Source organism: Echinops telfairi, unplaced genomic scaffold, assembly GCF_000313985.2.
Source record: "Echinops telfairi isolate 266 unplaced genomic scaffold, ASM31398v2 ScPeMD7_11;HRSCAF=52, whole genome shotgun sequence".
In the NCBI taxonomy this organism is placed as follows: Eukaryota; Metazoa; Chordata; class Mammalia; order Afrosoricida; family Tenrecidae; genus Echinops; species Echinops telfairi.
The window spans coordinates 29,642,683-29,656,664 of record NW_022103908.1 but is presented as its reverse complement, the minus strand read 5'-3'; positions in this window follow the sequence as shown (position 1 = coordinate 29,656,664).

The following is a 13,982-nucleotide window of genomic DNA, read 5'->3' as shown; positions in this document are numbered from 1 at the left end:
TCTTCTTTCCTGTATCATCTCAGTGGAGAGGTCTGAGCTTATTCTTATCTGTTTACCTTTATATATGACTGCTTCCCCCCACCCTCCTAACTGCTCTTATAATTCTCTCCTTTACCTTGAAGTTGTATAATTTGACTACTATATGTCTTGATATGTTTATTTTGGGGGGTGGGGTGGGGATTTAATCTAAGTGATATTCTCTCTGTGGATGGTTATTGTCTCTTCCTTTGTGATTTTGGGGAAATCTTCCCCCAACCCCAAGAATTTCCTTACTATTTTAACTGTAAGTTTATTTTTTTCTTCCTGCTTAGGAACCCCAATAATTTGAATATTGTTTTGCTTTGTGTTATCTTACATCAACCATCAGGCTTTCTTCAGATTCCTCTTTTTGTGCAATTGCTTTTCTTATTTACTGAATTCTGCTTAATTATCTTCAAGTTCATTGGTTTTATTTTATACTTTTTCCAACCTATCGTTGAGCTCCTTCACCCTGTTATTTAATTGTGCTACTTCATCCCTTAACTCTTGGATTTCCCTTAGGTGTGAAGATTCTTATATCTCTTGTTTTCATGTTTTTAGGATTGATCCCCTAATTACCTGTGCAACTCTTAACAACATTCTCTTGAATTCTCTATCTGACAATTCAATGGTTGCTTTTTCTGTGTAAACTGTTGGCTTTGGATCATCTTCAGTGATTGACTTTTGTTTTGCTAGATTTTTTTTGTGGTAGCAGCTATTGTTGGCTGTGGTTTACGTTCCATTTTGGATATGCTAAGGTACTGTCTCGGCTTCTGTGGTTTGTAGGGAGGAGGGACTTGTCTTTATGTTAGGGGAGGATCAGCTAGGTGCTGGAAAATGTATTGTATGTAGATGATGGGGGAGTGTTGATTGGGTGAATAGGAGAAATAGGTTATAGGTACTTGGGAGTAGGCTTTAGTTAGTGAAATTAATCATAGGAAGCCTTCCTGTTAAGTGTGTAAGTTTTTAATGAGTTGGTGAAGAGGATTCTGGGAGTCATGTTTTTACTTGGTAAGTTAAAGGAGAATGTGTGTTATTGAGGTATAGGAAGCAGGTTCCAGAAGTTTGGGTGGTTGAGGTACATGAGGGGTATATTATATCTACCAGAGTCCCTTGTTGACCCTGTAATTTATATAAGGAGAGTGTAGTCTTTCAATTATTTCTGTTTATAACAGATGGCCCCTTTATAGTAGTTTGCTGCATGACTCAGGATTCTATGCTCTTTACATATTATTTGGGGTAGATAAGACTATTATATTTGTCACCATAGGGTGGAGCGGCTTACTAGCCAGGGGTGGGGAAGGCTGCCAAGTAACCCTGACTGCTGAGTTCCAATTTCTCTGCTGGGAAAAGTACCTAGTGTTTGTTTGGGGTTTTTTTTCTCAGAAGATAATATGCATGAATCTACCAAAGGCCTGAGCCAGTTGCACAGCATGTTTGAGCTGTGTCTCTGTCTCTGACTCTGGCCCTCTCCCTAAATTACTGGGGCTTTCTATCTGAAGGGCCTAGTTGTTCCCTTACAATGAGGGGTGTATGGAGGGCCTCAACAAGGAGGTTATTCCAATTAGAGTTCAGAGCTGCAGGCTACAGCACTCTTCAGTATCCAGAGCCACCATATCCAAGTGGACATCCTTGTGATGCCATAATGGGGCATTTCATTATGTCCAGAACTAGGAACTCCAAGGGAATGCTGCACATAGGTCCCTGAGGAGTAAAGGGGCTCAGGTGACCACTGCATGTAGGTCTTAGGTGGGAGGGAGAAGGATTAGAGCTAGGAACTGAGGGGCTCTGGTCACCTGGTTGACAAGACATCAAAATATATTACAGGTATCCACATTGGTGCATAAGAAATAATAATCTCTTAATTTTCAGATGACATAATCCTTTATATTAAAAACTCAAAGATTTGATCAAACAATTGCTCATAATAATTGAAAATTTTACTATGGGTTAGAACTGACTCAGTGTTCTAGATTTTACTGATTACACTAAAATTCATCCCATTAAATAGAAGGAGAATTTACTTAAACCTGTAGTTAATATGTATTATGAATGTCCACAAGAAAGGGCTGGTTTATGCTTTCTTGTTTGTAAATAAAAGTTGAACAAACTCCTTTGAATGTCTGCAATTTATTAGTTAGTGTAAGTGTTGAGTAGGGCCACCTCATAATAACTGATTGTTGTTAGGTTAGGGCCTGCAGTTAAGTACAAGCCATAAGTGCAATCAGTAAGTTCAAGAACTTTGAGTCAGGCCAACCCGTAATGACTCGATGCACAAAAGAATGCATCACTTAGATATTTGAGTGAATTTTGAGCTCTTTCTTAACTATAGGCACTCACCAAAGAACAATCCAGTACTATGAGGTGGCCCTACTCAATATATACCATCATGAAGGGACACTGAAGATATAGCAAAGGGTGATCAGGAAACCAGAAAAACTCTGGACTTATAAACGTATCATTGATAAGTATTTCCGTCACCTTGACAAAAGTGCTGCTAGAACTTAACCGCAAGTTTCAACTAATATACCTTTTCTATGCAGGATTTTCTCTTGAGACCTCTTTATTTTTATTTTCTTCTGCTCTGAAGGCACTACATCTTTATATTCCCAATTTACCCAATTTTTTCTTGAAAAGTAAAAAGTGCTCAATTTCTCAGAAGTAAGAAGACTTCTCTCCCATATAACATTGAATTTTTTTGCTTTTGTTTTTAATGCTTTGTTTACTGAGTTTAATGGAGAAAGTTAGTACTCACTTAAAAAGTTGAATTAGATTATTTTTTTTTATTTTAATGTTTTATTTACTGAGTTCAGTCAAGAAAAGTTAGTATACCTCAGAGGACACTAATAAAGTGTAGATAATCAAAGGAGGTTGTTCAACGTTGTTTTACAAGCAGGAAAGTATAGATCACCCAATCACCATTCCCTTGTGGACACTCACAATACATATTAACTGCGAGTTTAAGTACAATCTCCTATCTAATGGGTTGAATTTTAGTGCAATCAGTAAAATTGATTCTCATTGGAATACAACTATACTTGCTTGTCATTAAACAACAACAAGAACATTGTAGAGAAGAAAAGAATGTCCAAAGAATGTACCTTACTTGAAAAAAAATCACCCAAATTATGTCCCTTAATTTAAAAATTAGAATATATATATACATACACAGGTGACATCCTTGGTAAAAGTTGTACTGCTAGACACAAAGTCCTCTGTTTAAATGTTCACATTCACTCACCCCTTTTGGGGAGAAAAATGAAGCAATCCATGCCTATAAAAATATAGTCTCAGAAACCTTACCTTGGGTTGTTCTGAGCTGGAATTGACTCAACAGCAGTAGGAATTTCTTTTAAACTTCTGGATAATATCATCCTGTAAATAAAATAAATTCGTCTTATGTCAATAAACCCATATATATTGAGAAGTCGCCACTTTCAAAACTATTGAGAAATTTAAGATACTCATTTTGTGCTAATGTTATTGGGTTTAACAGTTTATTATTATCAAGGAATAAAGAGCAATAATATGCCTTGAGCGTGGCACCATATCTAATTCTCATAATGCAGTCTGAGAACCCAGTGTCTAATTTATCTATTTCTGCCATTACTGCTCACTAACACAGGGCTTTTCAAATGTCAATATAACTTTTTTACCCCCAATATGGTTGATTCCATAGTACATTTAAGTATAAAATCATCTTATATTATAAAAACTTTTAAAAAACACTCTGCAGTTTTGTTAACATTTGTCTACAAAGTACATGGCAGGCCAAGCTAAAATGCATAAAGAAAATCTTATTGCTTTGTTTTATATTTCTTTAGATTTATGACCTGCAATTTTCCCCCTCAAAATACATTTTCTATTCCTTTGTTTAAGATCACCCAGAGAGAAAGATAAAAATATCTGACATTGAAATCTGTTTTGGTAGGAGGTGAAATGGAGCGAAATGTTATTGTCAGTGAAAAGATCTCAGTAGGATGTGTTAGAAAATCTAGCTGTATTTGAAACTTCTTTGAAATTCCAATAAATTGTAATAAGGAATGAATGTACAGCTGAAGGTTAGTTGACTAAGGAAAGGTAGTTAGTCATTAAGTTGCAGATATAGGAAAGCATAACATTAAGAAGGAACCATTTGCTGATACCTTCTTCTGATGTATTTAATAGAAAATAATGTAAATTTTATTATAATGCTCTTATGCTTTTTCATTAATTTTCATTAATTGATGACATTTAAATAATTGATGAAATGGTGTATATGAAAGTGCTCAATAAACTGAAGTACACTACCATGAATGATGATAACCACAAATTTAGAATCAATTCTTAAATTCTAGTTAGGCTAACTTTTGAATACACAGCCCAGTAATATTTTCCAATTGATTTTGAAGTATAAAATTTTTTTAATTAAATGTTTAGCTTTTTCCCCCTTTTGCCCTTAGGAGGAGAATAACAAGGTTAAAATATGTTTGTATAAGTGGCTTAAAGCATCATATCTAGGCCATCACAGGAATTTATAATTCTGACATGGTAGTAGTCAGTTTAAGTTGAAACAGCTGATTATCAAATACCACATATATGATGATCACAAGTTAAAAGAAATCAACAGAAAGTTTTAAAAAGTTAAAGGGAGGAAAATAAAGTTTAGAATAAGAATAATTCAAAATGTCTAATATTAGTTCCAAGGACAAAAGAAAGCACAGGGAAGAGTAATATTTGAAGGTTAAGGGTGAGGAAGTTTCTAAAACACATCAAATAATTATCTAAATCATAATTTTAAAATATAGTAGAAGCCCTCAACAGCATACAAAATCACATAAAACCATATTTTCATTATTATAAAAGCAGTGAAAAGAAAAGGTAAAATTTTTTAAGCATTCAAAAGTGTATACAATGAAATTGATCTCACAGATTGAACTTTAAAAGTGGAGACCGACATCTGAACAGAAGCCCAAAACCAAAAGGAAAAAAAGACAAAACTTTTAAATTCTGATAGAAAACAATTCACAAGAACTTTATGTCAATGAAAATTACCTTTCAAAAATAGTGCGACATTAAAATAATTTGAAATAAATGCACAAAAACACTAAAGATATGTGCTCAAGGAAGCCCACAGAAGGGAAATATAAATATAAAATATAAGATGTACTACTTAATGCCAAAGCAATCATCCTATCTGGAAACTTGAATATGAGACAAGTTAAAGAACACTAAAAAGACTAACAGGGGTATAGTGCATAAATATTTTTTGTGGAAAACAATCATGATAAGTTAGAATTCAAAACATGTAAAAACAAAAAAATCAAAAAGATAGAGTTAATGCTTTCTAAGTTTTGGCAATATGAGAAATGGGAAAATTAATGATTTATTATATAATAAGTTGAAACTTGATGTGCATCCAATGGCACCTAGTGAAATGAGTCACTTGAAGCAGCATGTTTCCATTGACCTGGAAAGCATTGTGCCAAATGAAGCTAGTCAATCACAAAAGGGAAAACTTATATAAGTTCACTACTACAAGGATAAGTGCGAAACACAAAGGATAAGATGAAGTCAGATTTCTGCTCTCAGGTCACGTGATCTTCTAATCAGGTCTCCTGAGCAACAAGGTAGTCAGCCTGCCTGCTGCCCATGAGCTATCACCCTCCTTTATTTGTACATCTTAATCACCACTTCAACAGAGGAGACCTCACCTGAGCAGGTGTTAGTTTCCCAAGATGGGGGGAGGGGGGAAAGAACATTCAGTGGTTGCCATACAACATTGCTTTAAGGTGATCCCCACATCAACACACTCCTCAAAAAGTGACAAGAGAACCTTACAGGGAATTCAAGTCAAGACAGGTGTGGGTGGAGCATATCTGTCTTTGAGAAGGCAACTACTCTTCTTTTGATGGGTAAACCAGGTGAAGCAGCCCTCTATCAGGAAAAAACAAAACAAAACCTTTTCACAATAGTTACATAGAACCCCAGGAGAGAATATGTTTGGTACTATGTTCCTAATTGGGCATTTTTGATCTAGATTTTACCCAGCTTTTATTGACTCTGGTTGCTTGCTTTAGATTACAGGGACTCTAGACTACTTTCCAAGCACACAACAACCTTCAAAGGCCACACCAGAAAGGATTTCTTGTGGAAATCCCACTAAGCTACCTGCGCTTTACCGAAACTCACCTAAAGCAGATGTCAGGAACTGACGTACTCCCTTTGCCTTATGGCTGAAGCACCATAGTGTGGCAAGAAGCAGATGACCAATATCTGAAGGTTATGGATTGATGGCTATTTGACTTTGATTTGAGTCTCTTGCTTTGAGGGTGCCCAATCACAGGTGGTCCAAGGCTAGCATATGTTTGCTACTCTAATGTTCTCTTTGTTTTTTATGACATGCCTTAATCTGAAAGGCATATTTCTGTCTTTGTGAATGAGTTATATGGAAAGATTACCCCAACCATAACACTCACTGTTCATGTGAATAGTCTCCAGTTATTTAAGCTCTAACTTTTACAAGTCAACAATTTGTGTATTGCAGTCAGAAAAACAGCCTGGACATATATAATTTCCTTTTATCACAATGTTTTAAATTATATGCCTTTGACTAAATTAATGATAGTATAAATATAATTTCCTTATGTCTCAGGGAGATGTTATATTCTCTATCATAAATTATTATGATGTCTCTAAAGTGACCAGAGATATACATAAACCATAGACATATAAATTGATTTAATCACAGCCCTGTTCTAAGATAAATTATTTCTGATGACATAACCCTGCTCCAGTCCCACCCTCATAAAGAGATCACTAGTGATTTGGATGGTGGTAAAGAAACCAGATGGTTCCCAGCTATCAGATGGAATGGCCAGCCCCACTATGAGACATGATGCCCCTCACTGACCCATGTCCCTGCGGGGGACAGCACCAGAGACACAGTGTGGGAATTGCACCCTATCTGATCCCTCCACACTGAGGCAAAGCACTGGGGGAGTGCAGCGGAACAGCAAGAGAATTGAGCAGCAACGTCCCCAGGGAATGCTGAAGGTTGACTTTGGGGCCAGGGAATAGTGCCCCAACAGACTGGACTGGAAAACACTCCTAGAGGCCAGCAATCCTTGAACTAACTACAAGCTTTTCTTGAACTAACTACAAGTTAAGAAAGCTGATGGTGCCCAGCTATCAAAAAGTATAGCGTCTGGGGTCTTAAAGGCTTGAAGGTAATCAAGCGGCCATCAAGCTCAGAAGGAACAAAGCCCACATGGAAGAACCACACCATCCTATGCAATCACAAGGTGTCAAAAGGATCAGGTATAAGGCATCATCGTAACAAAAAATCTTACCATAGTGAATGATGGGGGAGTGCAGAGTGGAGACCCAAAGTCCATTTGAAGGCCACTGGAGATCCCCTTGCAGAGGGGTCTCGGGGAGGAGACAAGCCAGTCAGGGTGCAATGTAGCAACGATGACAAATACAACTTTCCTCTAGTTCCGAAAAGCTTCCTCCCTGCCCCCACTACCATGATACGAATTCTACCTTGCAAGTCTGGCTAGACCAGAGGATGTACACTGGTACAGATAGGAACTGGAAACACAGGGAATCCAGGGTGGATGATCCCTTCAGGACCAGTGGTGTGACTGGCGATACTGGGAGGATAGAGGGAGAGTGGGCGGGAAAGAGGGAATCTAGTATAAGGAACTATATGTGACTCCTTCCCTAGGGGACGGGCAACAAAAAGTGGGCGAAGGGAGACGTTGGACAGGGCAAGATATGACAAAATAATAATTTATAAATTATCGAGGGCTCATGAGGGAAGGGGGAGTGGGGAGGGAGGGGAAAAATGAGGACCTAATGCCAGGGGCTTAAGTGGAGAGGAAAGGTTTTGAGAATGATAAGGGCAATGAATGTACAAATGTGTTTTACACAATTGATGTATGTATGGATTTGTGATAAGAGTTGTATGAGCCCCTAATAAAACGATTTAAAAAATGTGGGGGGAAAAAGTGTCTTCAAATGAGCAACCATCTAAAGGAGGCATCAACTAAGTCTATGTGACAGAAGTACACCAGCATGTGTGGTCTAGTATTATAAATAATAAAATCCAAACAAGAAGGAAATGGTATCAGGGCTTGAATTCTGAGCACCTTGTTTGTAGAAGGCTTTGGATGACAGTGGAAGCCCAAAATCCATTTGCAAGCCCCCGCCCCCCACTCCCACAGATTGTCTCTCTTCAGTCCCTTGACTCATGTGTGTTGATGTAAATAGTTTTATTATCAGACAGAGATCATTGTAAAGTCAATTATAACATGTGTAGTTAGGTAAAAATACAACCCAAATATATAAGCAATTGATATCTAGCCAAGTTGCACATTTTTTCTATCCAACAGAAACTGTCCCCCCACACCTTGGGTTTGCCTCCTGTTCTCAGTTCAGATTATATCAGAATCAGGAAGGTTTTAGCAAGGTTTTATTAATTGTGAGCAATTAAAGAGATTTGGAGGTTACTTTCTAAAATTTAGAGAGTCTAATGCAGTTTTTCAAGTCAAGTGTAACAAGGAGTTTTTAGCTGTTTAGCATAAATAGGAAAGTTTTTCATAGTCATTCTTTTCTGGAAAAGGCCCACTCTGCGTGTCTGACTTGACAATTGGCACATGACTGAAATACAGGTGTGAGATGGGAAGGTGCTAAAGCATCAACAATGAGGCACACGGGGTTGTTTCTAGATTGTTTCTACAAATAATTCATCCTGTAGGTTTTACCTGTTAACATGTGCTAGTACGTTTAGAAATTTCCACGGTCTTCAGCTGCACTCAGCCTTTCTTCCTGTCTCAACACCACCAGGAAGCTGATACAGAGAAAGACATAACCCTCCCCCAGGAGATTCCAACATGTCAGGAATGGCTGTCAATCTGTTACGAAGCAGACTGACTGCCTCAAGTGACCCCCACAGAGTGGCCAGTGAATTCAAATTGCCACCTTTGCATTAGGCAGTTCAACATGTAATATATTTCAAGTGTTCTAGAGGAAGATAGAAGTAAAAAATGTAACTTCATGAAGAATAATTGGCAGGCGATCCACTAAGGCCAGAAAAGGGCAATAAAACATGACCACATGTCATTGAGCAGAGAAAGCTGGTAAGGGATATGAAAATAGATTAAAGGGAACATTAGCATACTAAAAAAATCCTTCTGAGTGGTAACTTGTTATAATATGACATACTAACAACCATCATTTTTGTATCCTCTAGTGCCCATGCTTGCTATATTAGCACACATAAACTCTGTAATTAATCTATCATTGTGGGATTTCCCTCTTCCTAAACTATGTAGAGGCTGAACCTCCAACAAAACGGAGCAGAAGCTGAAGCATTTCCTTCCGCTCTTGCAATGAAAGTATTTTCACCTCATCTTGGTGTGCTATATTAAATGGAAGCCATACCAGGAGGGACCTGCTTCGATCTATCAATGAAGTCCCTCAGTGGTGCAAATACTTAATATACTAGCTTACTAAAGGAAATATTTGAGAGTTGGGTAAACTCATATACACTTAGCATGGAAGTTTTGTGATCTGTATCTGAAAGTCAGCATTTGAATGCCCTATGCTGGACAGTTTGAACCGGGCTTACATACACTAACCATAAATCAGAGTAGACTCGATAAAAACTGTGTGCTGTTGTTTATGATATAATACAATATGTAATAAAATAAATAGAAACTGACTGCAAGTAAAATATTATATGTACAGACTGGATATTTAATATATTGTCTCATAAGAATGATGTGATTAAGTGATGGAAAAATGATAAGAAAAATTAGTAAAAGATAAGCTAATTTAGGAGTATTCATAGCATGCAATATTAAAATGAGAACACTAAATCTTACTAGAAATATATAATTCCTGAGGAGACGATTAATTCATCAGAGGTTTACCATGATATTATATTATGTGTATGATCATATATGTAAAATGTATAAAGCAAAACATTTTGATATAATGTACTAATTCATAATATAATTCAAACATTTAAATTGATGTTAACATTTGATAGAACTGACTCATATACAATCAGAAATATGAGTCAAGAAACATGAGCATGTAGAAGAAACATGCTAAACTTGACTAATTTTTTTTAATCATTATACTCAATGATGTTTAAATTCACATTTTAAAAAATGTACATAGGAGGCGGCTCCAAAAATATTATGAACAAATTATATTATCTTGCATTTTCCATATTTTAAAGATTTGTTGTATAATTTTGATCATATCTATTCCTTATTAAGAGTCTGAGATTTAGAAAATATTTTGAACTAAATGAAAAATAACCAATCAGAAAACCACACATTCATTGCCATTAAGTTTATTCTGAATCATAGGAACCCTGCAGGGAGGGCAGAACTGCCACATAGGGATTCAAAGACTGCACACTTTTTTAGAAGACAGCTATGTATTTCCAGCCAGTGGTGGCTGAAGCATTTGGTTAGCAAACTAATGTTTAACCTCTATGCCATGAGGGCTTCTTCTGGAGGAAAATATGATGTAATAAATGTATCTATTGAATATATGCATATATATAATTAGACTTGAGAATAAATTCCTTAATTCTGGCATGAAAATCAACTCTTTAATCCTGACATTGAAAACAGAGAGGAAAATGCAAACACTTCAAAACATACTGAGATAATTAACGTTCATTGCACCAACCGGCTGATAAGCACATGTGGGATTAATTGAAGTGCAGAGAGATAAATGGCTCAGTGAGCTTTTCCTTACTAGTTCTCAGGTCTCTTGCTCTCTGATACCCTTGGACCAGGGTGTGGCTGCCTTTGCTACTTCACTGCCTCAGCCGGCAAGGTTCACTTCCTGTGAGACATCCCTGAGGAGAAGCCACATAGACCAACCCTAATGCAGCCCTGGGTGCTGGAGCAGCCGTGTAGGGACCCCTGTCAGCACTGAAATGTTTACACCGCCCCTGGATTCAAAGACTTTCTACTCACTGGCCTGTGATCCTCCTGCATTCAGCGTCATTGTGTGTGTTTTGTGAGTCTGAGGAAGACTTTGAAGTTCGGTGTCGGACATATGGGCTAAAACGGACTTATGGGCCTGGACTGGGTTGGGATGCTTTCTTTATGTACACTTACCCTATATATAAAACTCTCTCTTATATGAGTTTCGGTGGATTTGTTTCTCTAGTTTACCCAGACTAACTCACATACCTAAAGGAATTACAAATAATAAATATATAGACTACAAATCAAGTCCACCACTTGATAGTCAATTGTTATATTGTGGTAGCTGGTGTATTGTTGTGTTGGCAGTCATTTTTAAAACTACCAGGGATATGCAAGGGATAAAACTAACAGGTTTCAACAGAGCTTCCAGGCTAAGAACACACCATGAAAATTAGCAGCTGTCCACTTCAGAGGAACTGGCCTTTGAACTACTTAGGAAAAGCAGCAGAACATCACCCGATATTGAAAATGTCCTTAATAACAGCAGAATGTTGTCATATATAATGCCAAAAGAGAAGCCCTCAACTCAGAAACCACTCCTATTTGACTGAGAAAGAGCAGAGCTGCCTGCGCAAAATAGCAGTGACCATAAAGCCATGGAGTCAGGTTGTAAGGATCTTTGTTTGCTAATAGTGAAGAACTCAAGATGGAAGGAAACAGCTCTAAACATCTATTAATAATTGGAACTTAGAATGTAAGAAATATGAATCTAGGGAAATAGGAAATCGTGAAAGATGAAATGGAACACACACATTGATAGCAAAAGCATTAGCGAGGGTAGCTGACAATGCCTGGCGCTGGTCGTTTTGAATCTGATGATCATGTAGTTGCTGTGCCAGAAATGACGAATTCAATCGGAATGGCGTTTTATTTATTATCCAGAAGAACATTGCAAGTTTTGCTTTCGAGTGCAATGCTTTTTGTTTTAGAATAATATCTATATAAATACTAGGAAATTCAGTCAACACAAATATTATTCAAATTTATGTGCTAATCACTAAAGCTAGTGATGAGGAAATTGAAAAAAATGACATATATCTTTAGTCTGAAAATCAAACATGCAATCAATATGTACTAATATTTACTGACCATTGGAATGGGGAATTAGAAACGAAGAAGAAGGAACATGAGCTGGAAAATATGGCTTTAGTTATAGAAAAAAGCTGGCGAGCACCTGACAGATTTTTGAGACTCATGATTTCATCTTCAATACATTTTTTTGAACAGCAAAAATGATGATTATACATGTGAACTTCTCCTGATGGAATACAGAGAAATCAAACTGACTACATATAAAAGAAGAAATGATGAAAAACACTAAGAACAACATTTAAAACCAGGCTAAGAACTGACCATGAAACAGACCACCAATTGCTCATATGTAAGTTCAAGTCGAAGTGCAAGAAATTAAAACAAGTCCATGAGTCCAAAAATACAACCTTGAGTATATTCCACCTGAATTTTCAGAACATCTCAAGAACAGGTTTGATAAATTAAACACTCATGATAGAAAACCTAATGAGTTGTGGGATGACATCAAGAATGTTATACGTTTAAAAAAAGAATGTAATAGGTTAAAAATTTTAAATGTCAATAAAAGAGAGGAAAGAAAGGAAAGGTTAAATTAATTGTCAGAATATACTCTGAAACTAGTCCTTGATAATAGATTACTAAGGGAAATGGAGGAAATGACTAAGCAAAAGAACGTGACAGAAAATTTTAAAAATTTGAGAAGAAGAGGAAAGTATTATAATAAAGTGTGCAAAGACCTAGAGTTAGAAAACCACAAAAAGGAAAACAAACTCAGATATAACAAGCTGAAAGAAAAAAAAATCAAGCCTTTAATCGCAGTATTAGAAGATTCCAAGGAGAAAATATTGAATGACGCAGGAAGGAGAAGAGGGAAGACATGCACAGAGTCACTATATCCAGAAGAATTAGGCAACATTCAAATATGTCAAAAGATACCATATGGTCAAGAACCTATGACATTGAAAGAAGAAGGCCAAACGGCACGACAGGCTCCAGGACCTGACAGGCTGCACATTGCACTGTCTCAGCATGCTGACGTTGCCCTCACTATTCTATGACAAGAAATTTGGAAGAAAGCTGCCTGGGAAACTAATGATAAGAGATCCATATTATACTCATTTTTAAAAAGTGTGCATAATGCAGAAATTACTGAACAGTATCATTAATATAACATAGGAGTAACATTTTGCTGAAGATTAACAATGATTACAGCAGTGCAGTGACAGGGATATGTCTGAAATTCAAGAAAAATTTGGCAGATGATGTGAATCAAAATATATTATTGCTGATGTCAAGTGGATTTGGGCTCAGAATGAGGAACACCAACTTTTTTTTAACTTGTGCATTATTGATTATGACTCTGTGAATCATAATAACTATGGAAAGATTTGAGAAGAAGGAGAATTCTAGAACACTTTTGCTCATGGGAAACTTGTATATGGATCAAGAAGTGGTAGTTCAAATACAACAAGGGAAATCATGGTTTAAAATAAGGAAATATGTGTGTGTCACAGTTGTATCCCTTCACTATAGATCTGCAGTCTGTATGCTGAGCCAAAATCTGAGAAGATGGACTGCATGAAGAAGTGTGCAGCATTAGGATTGAAGGCAGGCTTATTGACAACCTTCTATGCATAGAAGACACAACCTGGCTTATTGGAAATGGAGAGGACTTAGAAATTTTGCTGCTGAAGACCAAGCCTTTAATATGGATTGAAACTCATTGTAAAGAAAACAAAAGTCCTCACAACTGGACTAATAGGTAACATTAAGATAAATAGAGAAAAGATTGAAATTGTCAAAGATTTTTATCTTGATTGGTTTCACAATCACTGCTTGTGGAAGCAGCAATCAGGAGATCAAAAGATGTGTTGTATTAAAGAAATCTGCTGTGCGAGATTCTTTAGAATATCGATCCACAATCTCCACCCA